This window comes from Engraulis encrasicolus, chromosome 24, assembly GCF_034702125.1.
Source record: "Engraulis encrasicolus isolate BLACKSEA-1 chromosome 24, IST_EnEncr_1.0, whole genome shotgun sequence".
NCBI classification, from domain to species: domain Eukaryota; kingdom Metazoa; phylum Chordata; class Actinopteri; order Clupeiformes; family Engraulidae; genus Engraulis; species Engraulis encrasicolus.
Window position 1 is genome coordinate 14,432,675 of NC_085880.1, and position 20,800 is coordinate 14,453,474.

At 47.0% G+C, this 20,800-nt stretch overlaps 1 long non-coding RNA gene across 1 annotated transcript; it reads left to right on the top strand.

The window, feature by feature from the left end:
- Positions 1 to 3,000: 3,000 nt before the first annotated feature.
- Positions 3,001 to 6,387, top strand: LOC134441209 (uncharacterized). The gene is made up of 4 exons (XR_010033120.1): positions 3,001 to 3,110; positions 3,385 to 3,536; positions 4,129 to 4,271; positions 5,169 to 6,387. It is a non-coding gene; the product is annotated as an uncharacterized LOC134441209 (long non-coding RNA).
- The last annotated feature ends 14,413 nt before the right edge of the window (positions 6,388 to 20,800 follow it).

A 20,800-nucleotide genomic window follows, 5' to 3' on the forward strand; every position in this document is an offset into this window, starting at 1 on the left:
AGGATTTCAGTTTCTATTTACGAGGCACCTCAACCAGGACTGCCTGGAACACTTCTTTGGGGTGATCATAGAGCGAAGGGGCGGGCACAGGGACAATCCAGACCCTCAGCAATTCCGATTAGACTACAGGCAGGCCGTGCTAGACTATCTAATGACATTTGGGAGAAATACAAATTGCGAACCGGGAGGAAATACACCTATTGCTGCAATTGTCCCATTTGTTTGAGGTAGGCGAAACACCCTTTCAAAAACAAAAGTGTCACACATGATTAGTATACTGTAAGTCTGTAATCTTTTGCAATGATTTTGTAGAGCTGCACTGAGTCATCGCAGATGGCAACTCCCCCATCCATGCACCGCACTGACCATGCCTCACGAGGGTACACGAAACACCCTTTCAAAAACAAAAAGTGTCCACACATGATTAGTATACTGTAAGTCTGTAATTCATTGCAATGATTTTGTAGAGCTGCACTGAGTCATCGCAGATGGCAACTCCCCATCCATGCACCGCACTGACCATGCCTCACGTTACAGTCTACTGATGAGGAACCCACATTCCCTGGACTGGACAACACAGAGTTCATGAAGGGGCTGGACGTCATTGAGGGCAAATGTGTCAGTGTACCTTGCTGGCTATGTTGGCCTTCAGAGCCTCTGCCAAAATTTGATTGCAAGAGTTGTGTTACGCTGTGGGAGGCAAACGAGGAGGACAGAGATACACTCAAGGAGAAATACACCTTTTTTCAGATATAAGCAGTTCAGGGATGGGTTATTCCCACCAAGTGTTGTATTACAGCGTACAACAAGAGCAAATTGAACACATTTTTAGATGCCAATACCCCCACATTTCTAAAGGGAAACATGTCCTGGCACTCTTAAAATCTGCAGTATATCAGAGTGTGAATTTGGATGCTGTTATATGTTCCGCCAGCTCTGTCTGTCCTGCAAAGAGTTCCTTGTTAATACATACTTATTGATGAGGATTAAAATTTCAACTGAAGGTGGGCAATCAGAACGCCAAAGCCATGAAAACAAAGAAATCAAGAAATTAATGAAATTGACATCGAATTTTGACCCCCCCCCCCCCCCCCCCCCTCCCCCACCCACACACACACACACACACCTTTTTTACATGATTGGTATTGATTCCAGCCCCTGATCACAGTCAGGAACAATAATGTGGCCCCCAGATTTAAAAAAAGTTTGGGGACCCCTGGCCTACAGTAGCTTCAGGTTGCAATGAACGACGGGCTGTGCATACTGCTGAAGACACCCAGGTGGAGCAGTGCATGTTATCTTGCTCCCGACAACTAATTTTTTTTTAATTATTTTTTTTTTACAAGAATGTGTTAATCTATATAAACAATGCTAATTAAATAAACATAGCCATCATCAAGTTTATCTCTTCAGCATGCTTTTGACTCTTGATCATTTCACCTCAGTAGAGCTGATTTCAAATGAATGTATGAGTCCCCCTCTCAGCTGGAGATGATGTGCTGCGGGTTGTTCAGCCAGGGTGCCAGGGTAGTGCGTGAGGTGCATGTTCTGCTGTCCCAGGAATCTTGTACAGGTGGCTCTTCACACTAAATCTGCCATATGTGGTGAGAGTGACACAAAAAAAAGAAAAATATGCATTATTGTGTTAAGCTTACATGCAATGTTGACTGAGTTGCTAAAAAACTGCCAAACTTAAGGTATTCTCTGAGTTGCAAAATAGTAATGCATTGCTGTAATTAATGCGTTGCTGGTTATGGTTTATCATTTCCTGCCACTGACTTGAATTAAGTATTAGTAATGTATCATTGTTTCCTGCTCGTGCGTGAAAATGCCTTAATCAATGTATAGTAGACATTCAAAACATTTGACTCCCAAGTCAGGTAAAAAACACGTTTCGCCTCACATGCGTTGGCTCCCAAAAAGTTAACTGACATCGGTCATGAAAACACCTAGAAGTACTCTAGGGGCCTACAACAGTCAAATGATATCATGCACATTTCCTGTTCACGTCAGGGTGAACATTAGGAGTGAAAATGGAAGTTTGGAATAAAAACCGGAACAACACAGCCAGCAGAACTAACGTTGGTTTAGTGTACTTAGGCACGTATCCTTTTTCTGAAGAACTAGCACTTCTAGAAATTACACATGCCCATCGGACAAAATGTTCGCTGGCTGATGAAAATTTATGAAACTGGCCGGGAGACTAAGGCTAAAATTCCAAACAACGACTGGGAGGAGATGTGTTAACTTCCATTTTATACTTACGAATAAAATAGTTATACTCAACATAGGCCTAATAATTTAACATCATAGACACTTAGCTGTCCATGGAGATATGCTAACGTTAACGGCCGACACACATCACCCACTGTCCAGAAAGATCCATGAATACAACCATAATATTATTAAATCCATTTGATGACGAATATAAAAGATAATGACGAACTTACTGCTAAGTGGATAGTTACTTGTCATATTTATGCAATACAAAAACATTAAGCCACTTGCCTTTTCAGGAAGAGTCAGCGTTGCGTCTAGAAGTTCCCAAAAAGGAACTTTTTTGTAGAGTTGCCGTTTCCAGTCATCACGGGTTTTTTTTTTAATAAAACGTAGAAATCAACTATTAATCCCGTATCAAATGAATACAATGCGAAATAAGTGAATTTGATGAAAATGTGGTCGACAGAGAAAACAACACACGGTTTCATTCCTCACTCATGTATGAGTCTGAACATTGTGTTATTTACATGGAACGTCCATATCTAACAAAATCAAAATGGCGGCGCGGTGACGCCATAGAGGCAGCTGTTTCCGCTCTCTTCTTCTTTCCTCTCTGCCAGAAGGCCATTATTCCATCTCAATGGAATGGGTTCGATCGGTTGCGCCGTGGATGACGCAAAAAGGATCAGTTTGATCATGACGCGCCATCCATCCTTTGTGACACCTAGAACTCTAATATTGTATCTTCCACCGTCAGCTTGTCAGTCTGGCCTGGCCCTCTCCTGTCGGCCTCCATTTTCCATCATTCAGTCGCGCCAGCCTGGGAGACTGTGCAATGAACATCGCAAGTCGCAAAATCAACCCTGAAAGCGCCTCATGCTCATACACAGGTACGCTCACAGGTACGCGGAATGATTTCGGATTAAATGGATGCTGCGTTTTACTTGCACATTGTCTGCGCAACATTGCTGTCTGTTCACATCACAGGTCCAAAGCACTGTAGGGTATTTAAAACCCTGCATTCATTGCACTTGGGCTACACTGCTGTAGCCTAATTTTGTAGCTTCAAAGGGGGGTGGGGGCGTGAATGGCCATAGAAATCAATAAAATGAAGCAATGTATGTAACATCATGTAACATATGATTGTTGCTTTATTGTATTAAGATTATTTGACCCAGGTATTACCACAGGAAGAAACATGCACTGTGTGAGGTGCCCAAACGTGAGACTGAGCAACGTCCTGAAGTACTACACCAAGGGAGCTAACCTGCTGGGCCTGCACTCCAAACAACTGCTCTGATTCTTCCCGGAGTACGGTAAGACTGTTTAATCTTCTGTCCCCTAGTACAGTGGTTCTCAACCTTTTCTGAACAAACTCTCCCATGACCTCATCATAGCTTCCCAACGTACAGTAGCCTATAAAGAAATGGAATGACTAATGGCAACCAAGTCTGAAGGTTGTTCACCCGAAACATTACGCAAAAATAAAAAAGTGGGAGCAAAAAAATCCTGGTCTGGTGACCTGCCTACTGTAAATTCCGTAGGGGGCAGAATAACTTAGCCATTATGACACCCTGCACTGCTCCCTGATTGGACAGAGACACTGTAAAGGTCGGAATACTTGCCTATTATGACACACCCGTCCCGCTCTCTGATTGGAAAGAGACAGGGACCATGATCTGGGCCGTTTTGCATCATAGCTTCCATACTGTCTTTCAGATCGGAACGATTGTGTAGAATTGAAGGCAGTATGGGAGTTCCCAGGCTAATAATGTCCCATAGACATCTATATGTCTATGGGAGTCCCCAACAAAAAAATCAATTTCCCCATACAATATGTTCCAAAATAATTTTACAAAGAAGCTCTTCATATATATAATGTCCTGTCTCTCTCTTGTTAATGTTCAGTGCAAGGGAACAATGACAGCCCATACACCATTAAGCTGTCCCTGAGGCAGAACTACTGGCCGCACACCAGGTCCCTCAGCTCTCCCAAGATGCACCATGTCAAGTTCTCCAAGACCCTGGAGATGAAACGTTACATCAGACAGGTAGCACGCACACGCACACACACATAGACAGACACACACACACACACACACACATCATAGCCATTTTTAAAAATGGTCAATTGCTTTCCATGCACATTTTTTATATTTCATATTTTTCATTGTAATGGTTTGGGTTTTTTTAACAACTTTTTCTTCTATGTGGGTTTTATCTTTTCATTGTGTGTCACATACGAGTAAAGCACCTTGGGTCAACCTCTGTTGTTTTGAAATAGAAATCGCATTGACTTGACTCGTAAAGCGATGTGTACTAATGCCATGCAGGACCCATTTTAAAGCAGCCCCTTCTATGAGGAGGCCAACTTTTCCTCTGGAATTAAGAAAGTTGCTGCACTTTCTATGCCTTACGCCGTACTAGCCTCAAACCGGAAACACTTAAGATAGCATGCCATGTAACTCAGCATATTTTGAAATGTTATTAGTTTTTGTGTGTGTGACCATGCCTATTTTCCCCCCGTGCCTTCTTCATATAATATTTTGAAATGTTATTAGTTTATGTGTGTGTGACCATGCCTGCCCCCCACCCTTTTCATATGCCTACATGTGTACAGTTTGTTGTAGATCATAGACAATGGCCTCGGCTACATGGGACATTTCATTCTGAATTAACTCAATTTAGTAAAACCTAATTCCACTTTGAAAACACGTAAACAACATGTAAACATGAAATCATGTCAACAACATGTTAGCACTTCACAATTCTGAATTCACCTCTCCTCTTCTATTTTCTCTTCTCCTCCCCTGTGTTATCTTTTTATTCCTCCTCTCCTGCCCTCTCCTCTCTCCACCTCTTCTCTCCTCCTCTCCTCTCCTCCCCTCTCCCCTCCTCTCCTCTTGTCTCCTCTCCTCTCTCCGCCTCTCCTCTCCTCTTCTGCGCAGGCAGGTGTGGGGCTGAGCGATGCCTGCGCACCCCGACGGCGTCCAACCGTTGGGAGGCACTGCACTTTGCTGCACTACACGTTGCTGCTGAGCCGCTACCGGGACGTCCTGCGTTTCCCCACCTTCCCCGAGACCTGTGGCACCTACAGCTGTACCTGGACCTCCACCCTCACCTGCACAGCACTAAAGCCATATGAGAAGTCACCATGAGGCACTAGACTGCATGCCATGACACATGCTGGAGTTCTGGGGGACTGGTGGAAGAGGAGGAGGAGTTAGATCTTTGAGTGGCATGTGGCATGTGCCAGTGACATGCGGAAGTGGTATCATTGACATGCTATTATAAAACACATTTTTCCACTAACAGGTTAGGTTTAGGAATGAGTTTTGGTTTAGGCACAGTTCGGCATGTTTATAGGTTGGTGTACACACATTTTTCACTGACAGGTTAGGTTTAGGAATGAGTTTGGTTTAGGCACAGTTCGACATCGACATGCAGAAGTGGCATCACTGGCATGCAACTATAAAACACATTTTTCCACCGACAGGTTAGGTTTAGGAATTAGTTTAGGTTTAGGCACAGTTCGGTTGGTTTACACACATTTTTTCACTGACAGGTTAGGTTTAGGAATAAGTTTAGGGTTAGGCACAGTTTGATATCGTAGTAGCCACTGTAACCATAGTAACCAACGTGACATGCCAACCGTGACGGCGCTTGACATGCCCGTTAACTGTTGTAATTACAGACCTAGAATACATAAATAATTTAAAATAATACTTTTCTATTAATAAATATTATTACACTTATTGATAATAATTAGTATAAGTCTGTGGTTAATATAAAATCAATGGACATGTCACTGCGGCACTTCCGCATGTCACTGACACATGCCACATGCCACTCAAAGATCTAACCCCCTCTCTGAAGGAGGAGGAGGAGGAGGAGGAGGAGGAGGAGGAAGCGGGTAATGGTACTGCGCCCACATCCTCACCTGGTCCTGCACCTCACTAAAGAAGAGGATGCTGGAGGTTTGGGAACTAGTGGAGGAGATGGAGGAGGAAGAGGAGGAGGAGGAGGGTAATGGTACTGTACCCCTACCACCACCACCACCCTCCCCTTGGACTGCACTAAGGCCACATGACAAGGCCTCCTACACGATGCAGATAATAGTGGATGAGAGAGGTGCCACCCCCAAACCTTCGCCTGCACCAAGTAATGCCCCACTTGCCTGCCCCCCCCCCCCCCCCAGGCTAGATATGACTGCAGCCTAGGGCCCCTCATCTGCCAGGGGCCCCCACAACTTAGATATGGCTATATGGCTGCAGCCTAGGGGGCCCCCCACTTGCTGGGGGCCCCCACAGACTAGATATGGCGGCAGCCTAGGAGCCCCCACCTGCCAGGGGCCCCCACAGACTAGATATGGCTGCAGTCTAGGGCCCCCCCCCCACCTGCCAGGGGGCCCCCACAGGCTAGATATGGCTGCAGCCTAGGGGCCCCTCACTTGCCGGGGGCCCCTACAAAATAGATATGGCTGCGGCCTAGGGCCCCCCCACCTGCCAGGGGGCCCCCACAGGCTACATATGGCTGCAGCCTAGGGGCCTCCCACTTGCTGGGGGCCCCACAGACTAGATATGGCTGCGGCCTAGGGCCCCCCCACCTGCCAGGGACCCCCACAGGCTACATATGGCTGCAGCCTAGGGGCCCCCCACAGGCTACATATGGCTGCAGCCTAGGGGCCTCCCACTTGCTGGGGGCCCCCACAGACAGCATATGGCTGCAGCCTAGGCCCCCCACCCCCCACCCCCCGTCAGGGGGCCCCCACAGGCTAGATATGGCTGCAGCCTAGGGCCCCCCCATTTGCCAGGGGGCCCCACAGACTAGATATGGCTGCGGCCTAGGGCCCCCCCACCTGCCAGGGGGCCCCACAGACTAGATATGGCTGCAGCCTAGGGGCCTCCCACTTGCTGGTGGCCCCCACAGACAGCATATGGCTGCAGCCTAGGCAGCCCACCCCCCATTTGCCAGGGGGCCCCACAGACTAGATATGGCTGCGGCCTAGGGCCCCCCCACCTGCCAGGGGGCCCCCACAGGCTAGATATGGCTGCGGCCTAGGGCCCCCCCACCTGCCAGGGGGCCCCCACAGGCTAGATATGGCTGCAGCCTAGGGGCCCCCCATTTGCCAGGGGCCCCCCACAGGCTAGATATGGCTGCGGCCTAGGGCCCCCCAACCTGCCAGGGGCCCCCCACAGGCTAGATATGTTAGGGGCCCCCCACCTGCCAGGGGGCCCACAGAGGCTAGATATGGCTGCAGCCTAGGGCCCCTCCCACTTGCCAGGGGGCCCCCACAGGCTAGATATGGCTGCAGCCTAGGGCCATCTTACTTGCCGGGCCCCCCACAGACTAGATATGGCTGCAGCCCACCTGCCAGGGGGCCCCCACCACACAACCCCCCCCCCCCCCACACACACACACACACACACACACACACCTGCCAGGGGGCTCCCACGGGTTAGATATGGCTGCAGCCTAGGGCCCCCCCATTTGCTAGGGCCCCCCCACAGGCTAGATATGGCTGCGGCCTAGGCCCCCCCCCCACCTGCCAAGGGGCCCCCACAGGCTAGATATGGCTGCAGCCTAGGGCCTCCCCATTTGCCAGGGCCCCCCCCCACAGGCTAGATATGGCTGCAGGCCATCTTAATCTGACCCTGCCTGCATACCCAGCCACCTGAAATCATGCACAACAGTTGGCTCTCACAAAAAAGTGGTGGCACCGCACCCCCACATCCACTCTAACCTGCTTCCCACTCCGCTATGCACAAGCCAAAGCCAAGGTGTGAAGTATGCAAAACAGAAGCCCTGTGTATCACACCACTGCACACATACTATAAAAAGGAGCCTGCAACACCCCCCACCTTACCTGGAGACGTTATCTGTGACATCATCATGCCAAGTCATCACCACAAGCTGCCTGATGGAAAGACTGAAACAAAAAATAAAAAAAAAATTAATGAAGAAAAAACAGAAACAGTATCTGTGACAGTCTCTCTATTTCCACAAAACAGGGCGAGGGATGGTGATGAGGGCTGATGTCCCATCGTTTCATGCCCTCCTTAAAAGCAAAGTCTCAGCTGCTGCGTTGATAATACATGTAGGCTATGCAGAGCCTGACGGTGGTAACTCTGGTAAGCCCTGATCAAACTGAGTTATTTATTTTATTTTATGGTAGTATATGTGCAAATTGGACTAATTTTCTGATGATAAATGTGTATTCTTGTGGCAGCTCCCCTAGGACTGGGTACTGAATTTCGGTCCAGTTCTGGCACAGACTGAAATGCTCCGATGCTACTTGGAATCAAAACATTAACAGTTTTCCGGTGCCGTATTTCGATACTGAAAAAATGAAAGTCTGTCAGCCAATAGCAAAATTGTTTTCAAATGTCTCTGGGTAAATGGGCTGTCTGTCAACCAATAAGCAGCTGAGTGTTGAGAGCGAGAGGATGGGTGCCAGCGTTCTGCACTGCATTATTTTTGGGACAGAATCAAAATTAGTTTGAGTCTGTCTAACAGACAATATACACAACACAAAATCAAAAATGGTTGCTGTCATGCTGTGGCATTAAAGTGCATTTAATCATTTGCAGACCAGAACTGTAAGAATGTGGAAAAAGTCTTGAAATAACAGTTACTCTGTTTTAGGTTGCCAGAAAAACATGTGCTCTAACTGATAGCTGAACTAACTAGGCCTACTACTGAAATAAGAACGTTCCTTAAAATCAGTCAGCCAAAGGGGCCATGGTAAGAAAAGATGTGCGCTTTTCACAAAAGGAAGAGAATTCTCTGCAGTGGCGGAAGAAGTGCACACAGGGCCCCAGGGCAAAACACTGATAGTGCCCTCCATACGGCCTGCCATGGTCATAATAGGGACCCAACACCAAGATTCAAGATTCAAGATTCAAGATTAGTTTATTACGTCTTATTATAGGTTTGAAGCCTATAAAGAGTAAAAATTGTTGTGTTTTTCTTGTGTCCTCAAAAAGATTTTAAAAATAAAAAAGAGGGGGGGGGGGGGGGGGGGGGGGGGGGAAGTGCAAAGAAAGTGCCTTGTTGTCTTCAGCATGAATTCAGTAATCTTATTGCTTGGTGGAAGAAACTACTTTGGAGTCTGGTAGTATGAGATTTCAGGCTTCTGTACCGTTTCCCAGATGGTAACATAGTAAACAGTCCATGGTTGGGGTGACTAGGATCAGCCAAGATTTTCTTTGCCTTCCTGATGCTCCTTCCCTCAAATAGCTCCAGTATGGAGGGTAAGTCACAGCCGCATATATTCTGAGCTGTACGCACAACCCTCTGTAGAGCTCTCCTGTTGGCTTGAGAGCAGTTCCCATACCATGCAGTAATGGTCCCCACCAAATAACAAAACAAAAGAAGTTACTTTAACCAATCAGTAATGGACTTGGCGGGTGAGTTCTGCGTCACCAGTCTCAACTGTCTGCTGATTGGCTAAACGCTGAGAGAACCGAGCTGGAGGCTTTTGCCAGACGATGTGCGGAGCCAAAATCTTTGGGTGGAGTAGGATGGCGTCGCCAGGCTACAAATGCCCTGCTCTCCCCTCCTACATACAGTATAGCGCTGTGATTCTCTGCCTGCTTAACGCATACTTTCACTCTATGTAGGGCATGTTAAATCCAGTTTTGTGTGTGTGTTTGTATGTCTGTGTGTGTGTGTGTGGAGAGAGAGACAGAGACAGAGACGGAGACTGTAGGTCTATGCATTGTCTTGTGAAGTTTTTATTTAGAGGCTGCAGTATACGGTAGGGCCTGTACTCAATAACAACATTTCTTCACTGTGTCAGTGTTGATAGACACAGGATACCCGCAATTCTTGTGCAGTTTATTTGCTATAGAGCTCTGTATCTCATCAATATAACTGATTGGTTGGACATTGATCAGAACAGGCAGTGATGGGGGCCTAACCTATGACATGCATGTCCCAAACCCACAGGAATGTGACTGGTCAGGATTTCAGTCTGTTTGAAGGACAAATGCAGATAGTGGAGGTATGAAGTTAAAGCACCAGAGTCATTTCAGGTAGGTCCATGTGTTTATTTATGAACCAGTTGTGGCCTAACTTGAGTTGAGAAGGTCACATGTTCAAATCCAGTAGAATGGGGGTAGGGGTAAATAAACTATTGCTCTCTCCTGCAGCCTCATCAATGGCCAGACATTGCTCCGGGGACTGTATTACAGATTCTAAGGGCCCAAGCTGACAGCACTGACAGGGGGCCCAAAATTCGAAACGTTCATGGGGCCCAACATGTCTGGCGGCGGCCCTGCTGATGAGTGTATCAGGTATGGGCAGGAGGTGTACACTGGACTGGTGGAGAACTTTGTCACATGGTGCCGGACCAAGCTGCAGCTGAACGCCATCAAAACCAAGGAGATGGTGGTTGACATCAGGCATGCACCCCACCACTGCTGCCTGTCTCTATTGAGGGGGAGACAGTGAGACAGTCTGCATAGGCCTACATGGAGGGGTACATCTGGACAATAAACTGGACTGGGCTGCAAACTCACATGCGCTCTACAAGAAAGGCCAGAGCAGGCTCATACATCCTGAGGAAGCTGAGATACTTCAATGTCTGCAACAAACTTCGGCCAGTGTGCTTTCCTGTGCTATGGTCTGCTGGGACGTTAGCATTAAGAGAGATGCTGGACACTTAGACAGGCTGAGGAAAGCTGCGTCGGTGGTGGGCACAACTGGAGACTCTCACCACAACTGAGAAGAAGGCCCTGGGCAGACTGGGCTCTTTAATAAACAACAACAATCACCCCCTGCACCCAAATTTGCCAACCAGAGAAGCCTGTTCAGCTAGACTCCATGCTATCCCCTGCAGGACAGACAGTCTACAGTCTACAGTCAGACAGAGGTCCTTCATCCCCAGGCCCATGTCAACACCACACAGACGGACACAAAGAAAAAGAGCGCCATTGGTGACTGGACTGTATAAGCCAACCCCCGCACCTGCACCTGCACACGATTTCCCCTGAGGAGGTTGCTGCTCTGCCAACTCGAACCCCCCCCATCACCTGCGCTTTTATCTGTACTCCTATGGACTTGACTCTATTTCCTATGTCTCTGCGTAGTCTCTCTCTCTCTCTCTCTCTCTCTCTCTCTCTCTCTCTCGCTCTGTGAGAACTACCTGACTAAATGTATGTAGGCATGTTCTATATACGTAATATGTTTTGCAATTATGTGTATAATGTCTTGTGTGTTGTGTATTTATGTATGCTACTAAGCACATTTCCTCCTAGATTAATAAATGTTACTATTCTACGCTACTCTACCCTACTGTAACTGCGTAAATTAAATAGTTGAAGGGATTGTACACAACCCTTCAGTTACTTCAGTTGTACACACGAGGGCAGTATTTTCCAAGCAGAGAGCATATTGCGCATCATGCCATCAAGGCAATACAGTAATGCAGCCTGCACTGAGGCACGCGTGGACCCGTTTTAAATTCATGCTTCATCGTGATCTGCACACCATAAGGCCGACGTGGCAGAGTTTAACAGAGCTAATTGAGTTAGACAGAGCTCATTATTGACTTGGGCCTACTGGACCTGAAAGTAGGTTATGTGCACAATTTACGCGGTGCTGTGTGACTGACTGAAAACCAGTGGGTGGCATTCTTACCGCAGCAGCGAAATATGTGACAGTCTCGGTGTAAACATTCGCTGGAATAATACACTCGCGCGCCGGGGTTAATACTCATGCGCGCGCACACATGCGTGCCCGACCAGTCGCTGTGTTTGCTGTGTGCTGCTAGGGGTCCGCCAACACATGAGCAGATAGAGCGAGAATCACTCACAGCGGCAGTGTCCTCGACATCCCTCGCGGGTGAAAGTCATTGTCGGTCGAGTGGATGTTTTCCTCACCACCCTTGGCACTTGGAAGGGGCGCTATCCAAAGACTTTAAAGGAAGAGTCCGCGAGCGTAATCGTGTCCGAGCTTTGACAGTGTTTGATGTAATAGGTGGATAACGGGGAATGAGATTGCGTTGGAGGATGTGGTGCAAACCTTGACAGTCGCAATCCCACCTATGTTCCTCTCACTCGGGATCTGATTTGGTCATCTGACTGCGCATAAAGATCACTCACCTTGGTAAGTGTAAGGTAAGTCCCGTTGCCGTGTATCTTTGTAGTCTGATCACGAACTCAAACAATACACACGCACACAAGCGACGATGTCATTTGGCCATTCAAGCACCTGGCATGAGGCTGCATAGCCAACTGAAACGATTGTCTCGTGTGTTGGAGAGGGCTGTTCTTCCCTCGTGAGGTTGTTGAATGATCTGTGGTGGCTGAAGCATTGCGGAAAGCGGAGGTGCACTGCTCACCTCACGGTGCTTATGTTTTTACTGAGCTATGGCAGCCTATGTCTCTACATGATGGCTATCATACTGCCCGGGTGCATGACAACACCTCTCTTCTTTTGTAATCTGTCATTTGAACATGTGTTCAACAGACAAATCATAGAAAACTATAATATGTAGCCTACGCCAACATTTTGTCTGAGGCTATACCTCGTTACCGACCACACGCATTGGATTTGCCGGTGACATAGGCTATCCCTGAAGTACCTTGGAGAGCTCCCTCTTCCTCGCGCTTTGGATGCCTCGCACACTGTTTTGGCGGCCGACTCTGTCGATGGGCAGTTTGAAGCTTATTTGGCACGCGCTGAGCAACTTTCGTGCCGTGAATGCAGGATCGGTCAGCAGCCTCGTGTAGCTCGTAAACATGCACAGTATTTTTTTGTTAATTCAACATCGGAAGAGCTGACCCAACACCGCGAATGTTTAAATTCGACTCTGTAAGTGTTGAATCAACACGTCAAAAGTTAGCCTACTGTGTCAGGCAGAGGACATTTGAACTATTTTACAACTCCCGTGTTCTAGATACTTCTCTGTGTTCTCAAGTGTTGTGTAGCAAGTGCGGGAAGCAGCAGCTTTAATCTAAAAGAACACTGGCCTTGTCATCTGTAAGCTTCCACCTTGATGTTCCCTAAAACAATGCTATTGTTATGGCTAGTGGCAGAGCACAGTTGTGTGCATGTAATTCCATGCACATATAGGCTACTGTGCACGGAAAGAGATGGACTTTTAGCAGGACATGATACCTGTGCAGATTAAGTGCACACAAGTGGACTGCAGCACAGAATACTACAGTTATTTGGTGCATATACATAGGCATTCCCCTGTGGTGACTCAGTGAATGCCATGGAGCACAAGACTGTAGAGCACCGGGAGCCAGAAAAGGTGTACACAAGACTGTGGTGGTGACTAAACGCGCACACCTGTGTATTGTGGACTTAAGCATGAGATAAAGGTAGCTGTGGTGATTTTCTTCGTGGACATAAAGCTTCCTGGTGATTCCGTGTCTGCATGGGGGGAGATATATGACTCCATACGTAGGCTGTAGGCTAGATGGCTGGGAGAGAGGGAAACAGAAACTCCAGGGAGATAGGCCTATATGGACTGACTCCATATATAGATGGACATGAGAGAGAGAGAGAGAGATAGAGAGAGAGAGAGAGAGAGAGAGAGAGAGAGAGAGAGAGAGAGAGAGAGAGAGAAGCAGAGAGCCAGTAGGACTCAATGGACTTCAGCTGACGTCACACTGTGCCTCTGAATCACTCTGCTCTGCCTGTGCTCTACGTACACTGCTGAAGGGAGAACACACACACATAAACACATGCACATAGAAATGCACACACATAAACACGCAAACACACACACACACATACACAGAGGGAGAAACACACACACACACACACACACACACACACACACAGCAGTCCTTCAGAATGGAGCAGCACGCCTTGGCTGGGGGCCAAAGGGCCTCGATAAATGCACACGCAGCAGGATAGCCCCAGAGAGAGGACGTGTGTGTGTGTGTGAGAGAGAGAGAGTGAGTGAGAGATATGATTAGGGGTGTGTGTGTGTGAGCGAGAGGAGATGTGTGTGTGTGGGTGAGAGAGAGACAGAGAGACAGAGAGGTGAATTGAAGAATGTGTGAATGTGTGGTTGTCAGAGGGTGTGTGTGTAGGGGAGAAGGGAACTGAGCCCCAAATGGACCTGGATTGCTGAAACCATGTAAATGTGACACACACACACACACACACACAGGTTACATATGAAGAGTTCAGATGCAAAAACCCCTAACTCCATTTCTGAAGACCTGCNCTTCTATATTTTTAGAGAACCCCATTGTTGGTTTTGTTTACATTCATGTACTTAATAACACATATAGTTATATTACATTACAAAAATATGCAATTTTGATAGCTTTGTATTAAATAAAAATGAAATAAGATTATTTTCTGAAAAGGCACTTAGGGGGTTTTGCATCTGAACTCTTCATATGCAGATCCATTGGTGATTGAGTAAGAGTGGGATGAGTGGGTGGAGTGCTGTGGATACACCCTGGCCCTGCACGTGCGCGTGCACACACACACACACACACACACACACACACACACACACCAAAAAGATTCCAAAATCTACCAGTATCACTCATATTCAGTATTCGGTATCATATTCAACTGTTCCAAACATAATGCCATCACATATAACGTCATAATGTCATTAACTCTGCCAAGGAGGTTATGTTTTCGGTCTCGTTGGTTTGTTTGTCTGTCTCTCTTTCAGCAGGATAACTCAAAAACCTATGAATGGATTTTGATGAAATTTTTGTAGAGTTGACGAAAGGAACAAGTCCTAAAATTTCGATGGTGATCTGGATCACAATCACAAGCAATTAAAAAAAAAAGATTTTTCACCATTGCAGGATAGGGCAGAATTTAACTCCACAAAAACAAGGCCGAAAGACTTGTTTTGTGTAACATGGTGTAACATTGTGAAATGTTCTATCAAACAACTTAATTGGCGGAAGTCTGCACTCTCTGAGTGCATTTCTAGTTTTAGTCTATAACATACCGTAATGATACAGAATATACTGTACATAGCAACATAAAATCTGCAGTGCGCTCCATTCAAATATTCAGCTTGGGCTGAGGTGAAATGAGGCGACACATTTTACCATTTATAAATCTAAATGTACTTGGCAGGTGATTGGTGGAAAAGTTAAAACTCTGACGCAAACACACACACACACATACACACACACACTCTCTCTCTCTCTCTCTCTCTCTGTCTCTGTCTATGTCTCTCACACACACACACAGACAAACACACACACACACACACACACATACATACACGCACACTCACAGTATACTGATTTTGAATTGGTGAAAAGGGTCAGATCTGTACACACACACACGCAGGCACACAGTCAAGAGTGAAAAGGATCACATGTGCCTATCAACACACACACACACACACACACACACACACACACACACACACACACACACACACACACAATGCACTGATTTTGAAAGGGCTGAAAGGGTTTAGAATAACCCTCTTCAGTGCACGTAGTTCCGACAGCAGTATCTACCAAAGTAAAAGCCTGAGATGTGTAGGAAGGGCTAGGAGTGCCCTTTTACACACACACACACGCACACCCACACACACACACACACACACACACACACACACACACACACACACACAGTGCTGCTTCACAGCAGGCCATTGTAGTAATGGAGTTAGTGTGATGGATCATAGAATGGGCCGATGTAATGTACTTTAGTTCAGCCGCATCCACTGCCTCAGGAGAGAGACTGTGTGTGTGACTGTGTGTGTGTGTGTGTGTGTGTGTGTGTGTGTGTGTGTGTGTGTGTGTGTGTGTGTGTGTGTGTGTGTGAGAGAGAGAGAGAGAGAGAGAGAAAGCGAGACAGAAAAAGAGAGAGAGAGAGAGAGAGAGAGAGAGCATATACACAATACATGTGCCTGTCGGACAAATTGTGCCTACATATTTGCATGTGTGCGTGTGTGTCTGTGTGTGTGCATTTGTGTTTTAGGTGTTCATCATTGTGTGTGTGTGTGTGTGTGTGTGTGTGTGTGTGTGTGTGTGTGTGTGTGTGTGTGTGTGTGTGTGTGTTTGTTTGTCATGAGCACATGCATATATGTGTGTGTGTGTGTGTGTGTGTGTGTGTGTGTGTGTGTGTGTGTGTGTGTGTGTGTGTGTGTGTGTGTGTGTGTGTGTGTGATTGTGTATGAGTGTGTTTGTGTGTGTGGACTGGTGCCAGCAGCCTGAGGATAGCAATGCGAGCAAGAGTATGTTCGTGTGTGTGCGCGCGCATGTGTGTGTGTGTGTGTGTGTGTGTGTGTGTGTGTGTGTGTGTGTGTGTGTGTGTGTGTGTGTGTGTGTGTTATTGAGGCTGGTAAGAGGCTGAACAGCCACTGAGATGGACGAGCTCTTTCATCTTCCTCCAGGCCTCTTCAACACACACACACACACACACACACACACACACACACACACACACACACACACACACACACACACACACACACACACACTATAAATGCACACACCCACACACAGACCCCTGCCCCCTCCCTCTCTCTCTCCCTCTCACTCATTCACACACACACACACACACACACACACACACACACACACACACACACACACACACACACACACACACACACACACACATTTTAGACTTCTCCATCTCTCTCTCTCTCTCTCTCTCTCTCTCTCTCTCTCTCTCTCTCACACACACACACACACACACACACACACACACACACACACACACACACACACACTTGTCTCCTCATCATGCTACCTCCTGTCTCACAGACACACATTCAACTGTCTCTCTGCGTCACACAAACAATCTGATTCATGCTGATTCAATCAACACATATGTGGACACGCACGCGCGCACACTCATACACACACACACAAACACACACACACACAGAGTACACACACACACACACTCACAGAGTACACATACACAAACTACACTTTCACACACACATCCATTTCCACACACATATGTGCAGTATAAAGGGCCACTGACAGCGTTGGGAGGGCCGAGACAAAGTCATAAAAGGTCCCCCCACCCAATACAATGTAATGAGGACCCAGTTCTGGGCCCCCTCTTTTCCTGGGCCTGGGATATGTGACCCCTTTGTCCCCCCTATTGGCCTCCCTGCATATACATGCATTTTCACACACAAACGTCCGTACACACACATGCTCTATCAAACACTTCTCAAACTAAACACTCACAATATATGGTTTTACTGGTGATACTCACAAAACTACCCACACTTGCACACACACACGCACGCGCGCACACACACACACACACACACACACACACACACACAAGAAAGTAGTCATATATACACTATGTAGACACTGCTGTACCTCTGCAGGGAAGCCGATGGGGGTGTGAGGGGCAAAATTGGGTCCTCATTACATTGTATGTATTGGATGGCGGGCCCTCTTAGTTGGCTTTGTCCTGTGCCCAGCCAAAGGTATCAGCGTCCCAGATCAGTAGTGTTAATGTAAGTGTAATGTGTAATGTCCTGCTCACCCATTAGTGTAATGATCAGGCCTGTTGTAATTGCCACGCATGTTGTTAACGCATGTCACACATGATTGGTTTGCCTGTCACAATCCCACACACAGATTAATGAGACAGGCCATTAACATACATGGGACACCCACAAGGGACACAAACCCCAGTGGCCTGATACATGCTCTCGACCACAAAACAACAACAACAACAACAACAACAACACACACACACACACACATACACACATACACGCACACACACAGACTACACATACACAAACTACACATTCACACACACATCCATTTCCACACACATATGTGCAGTATAAAGGGCCACTGACAGCGTTGGGAGGGCAGAGACAAAGTCATAAAAGGTCCCCCCACCCAATACAATGTAATGAGGACCCAGGTCTGGGCCCCCTCTTTTCCTGGGCCTGGGACATGTGACCCCTACGTAGCTCCATTTTAACCCACTACAGTCACACAGAGACACATGCTAAGGAGGTTACCATATTGATCATCTTTGCTACAGTCACACAGTCGTACATACAGTAACATCAACCACGCGGCATGATCTACAGTACATGCCCATGATTCACATTCAAGCACACAAACGGCACTATAACGTGACTGCCAATAAGCTAGCCCTGGCGGTGCATTTCTCGAAACCATAGTTGCTAATTATATTATCTACTTTGTTGTTTGCAATGTAATTGCCCATAGACAACTACCCAAGTTGCTAACTGGCTAACAACTACGCTTTTGAGAAACGTACCCCAGCCTGGCAGCCTGGTTTGTTTTCGGATGGGAGAGGTCGCTGAACGTCCCATCAGCCTACGCCTGTATGCACTGTTATTAACACACACACACACACACACACACACACACACACACACACACACACACACACACACACACACACACACACAGACACACACACACACCACAGCACAGCACAGCACAGCACACCACGCACAGCACAAACACACCCACAGAGAACTCAATCGCCTCTATGCCTGCATTAACTGGTGTTTACACACATGTCACACTGACATAATGGAGCTCATCCACTGCGTGGGTGCAGTCAGAGATACAGCGCACTGTGTGTGTGTGTGCTGTATAGTGTTTGAGTGGGTGGTTCTCTAGTGGCTGAGAGTATGAGACTGATCTGCGTGTGTGTGTATGTGCGCACATGTGTGTGTGTGTGTGTGTGTGTGTGTGTGTGTGTGTGTGTGTGTGTGTGTGTGTGTGTGTGTGTGCAAGGACGGATTACTATGGACCTACTGGGCCCAGGCCCACGGGCACAAGAGCCAAGGGGACCCTGAAGCCAAGACTCCATGCTACAAAAAACCCACTTCATTATTGATCTACAGTATATACTGTATGTGCTCATTTTGTGTTAAAATTGCACTTTTAAGGCCCTGCCACGACCTAACGGTATGGCACTGGGTTGCTACGCCTGTGACCAGGATTCATTTTCAGCTGCAGGTCATTTGCCAATCCTTCCCCGTCTCTCTCTCCCCACTCATTTCCTGTCTCTCCTCCACTGTCCCGTCAAAGATAAAGGCAAAAGCCCTAAAAATATATATAAAAAGGTGCACTTTTAACTACCGGTAACTGATATTCAAATTTTCTAGGGGGGAGAACCCCAGCACCCCCATCCCCAGCACCAGCACCGCACCAACCCCTGAAAAAATGGATCTCTAACATCTCCACTAAACACCCTAAACATTTGGAACCTTGCCATTTCATGGAGAGGGGTCCTTTCTTGTTGCCTAGCCCAGGGGCCCATGGAGTCATAATCCGTCCCTGTGTGTGTGTGTGTGTGTGTGTGTGTGTGTGTGTGTGTGTGTGTGTGTGTGTGTGTGTGTGTGTGTGTGTGTGTGTGTGTGTGTGTGTGTGTGAGTGTGTGCGTGCGTGTGTGTGTGTGTGCGTGTGCACATGTGTGTGTATGCATTTGCTTGCATCCATCTGCCTATCTGTTTGCTTTGTTTATGAACCTCACCTACTTGACCTGCAGAGTGCACGAGGAAGGAAAAACATTGAATTAGATACTGTGTTATTGCCAGCTGTTTATTATGCTGTTATGAAAGAGGCAAAGGATTCACAGTAGATAAGAACAAAAATGAAATTAAATATGAATATGTAGGTAGGAAAACAAGTTTGTAGTTTCTCCTGCCTGTAAGCTTTGATTGAGTCCCTCACCTGATTGTAGCTGGGAAAGCCAGGCGTTCTAGTTTAGTATCTGTCTTGACATCTCTGATCTGATCTCTGTTTCCGCTGACTGTAATCCCTTTTGGTTGAGTCTCTCCTGGCTGTAATGGTGAAAGCCATGATGATTTAGATTAAGTTAACACAGCAACCAACGAATGCGTGTATCACTATATCTACGAATTGAATATGATTCACGTGCACACGCACACTATTTCCGTGTCTGCATGTCCGTGCGGCCCCCCTGGCACCCCCTCACGGGGCCCTCCAGGGGTCCCTGGCCCCCACTTTTGAAAACCACTGCCCTAACACACCTCTAGGGACGATCTTCCGGAAAAAGAATGCATTGGTCACTCATGTTGAAAAACAAACCGTGGCGGAACTTTTTGGGGAGAGTCTGATTGGTTATCTGCCCCCTAGATAATACATCCAGTATCATGCACAGTGCTATGATAGCTCTGCAGCAAGTAGGGCTGTACAATTCATCGAAAATAATTGAAAATCGTGATAAAATTGTGAAATCGATGTCGTGATTTCAATCGTGATTTAATCGTGGCAATAGTGACCTACCTTTGAGTGCGTCCTTGAAGCCAGAACATACTGACAGGCTGGTGTTTCTGGCCAGAAATCTGTCCACCTAAGTTTCATGCTATTGCCTTTACATAATTATTACAATTCATTTTATTTTGCTCATCCCGTATATAATTCATTCTTGGTTATATTTCTCAAAAAAATCTGCAAGAAAATCAATAATTGTGATTAATAATCGTGATTACAATTTTGACCAAAATAATCGTGATTATGATTTTTTCCATAATCGTGCAGCCCTAGCAGCAAGTATGTGCTCTCATTTCACACACACTGTACACCAGGGATGTCAAACTCAGCCTGCAGAGTCATTGTATTTGGCC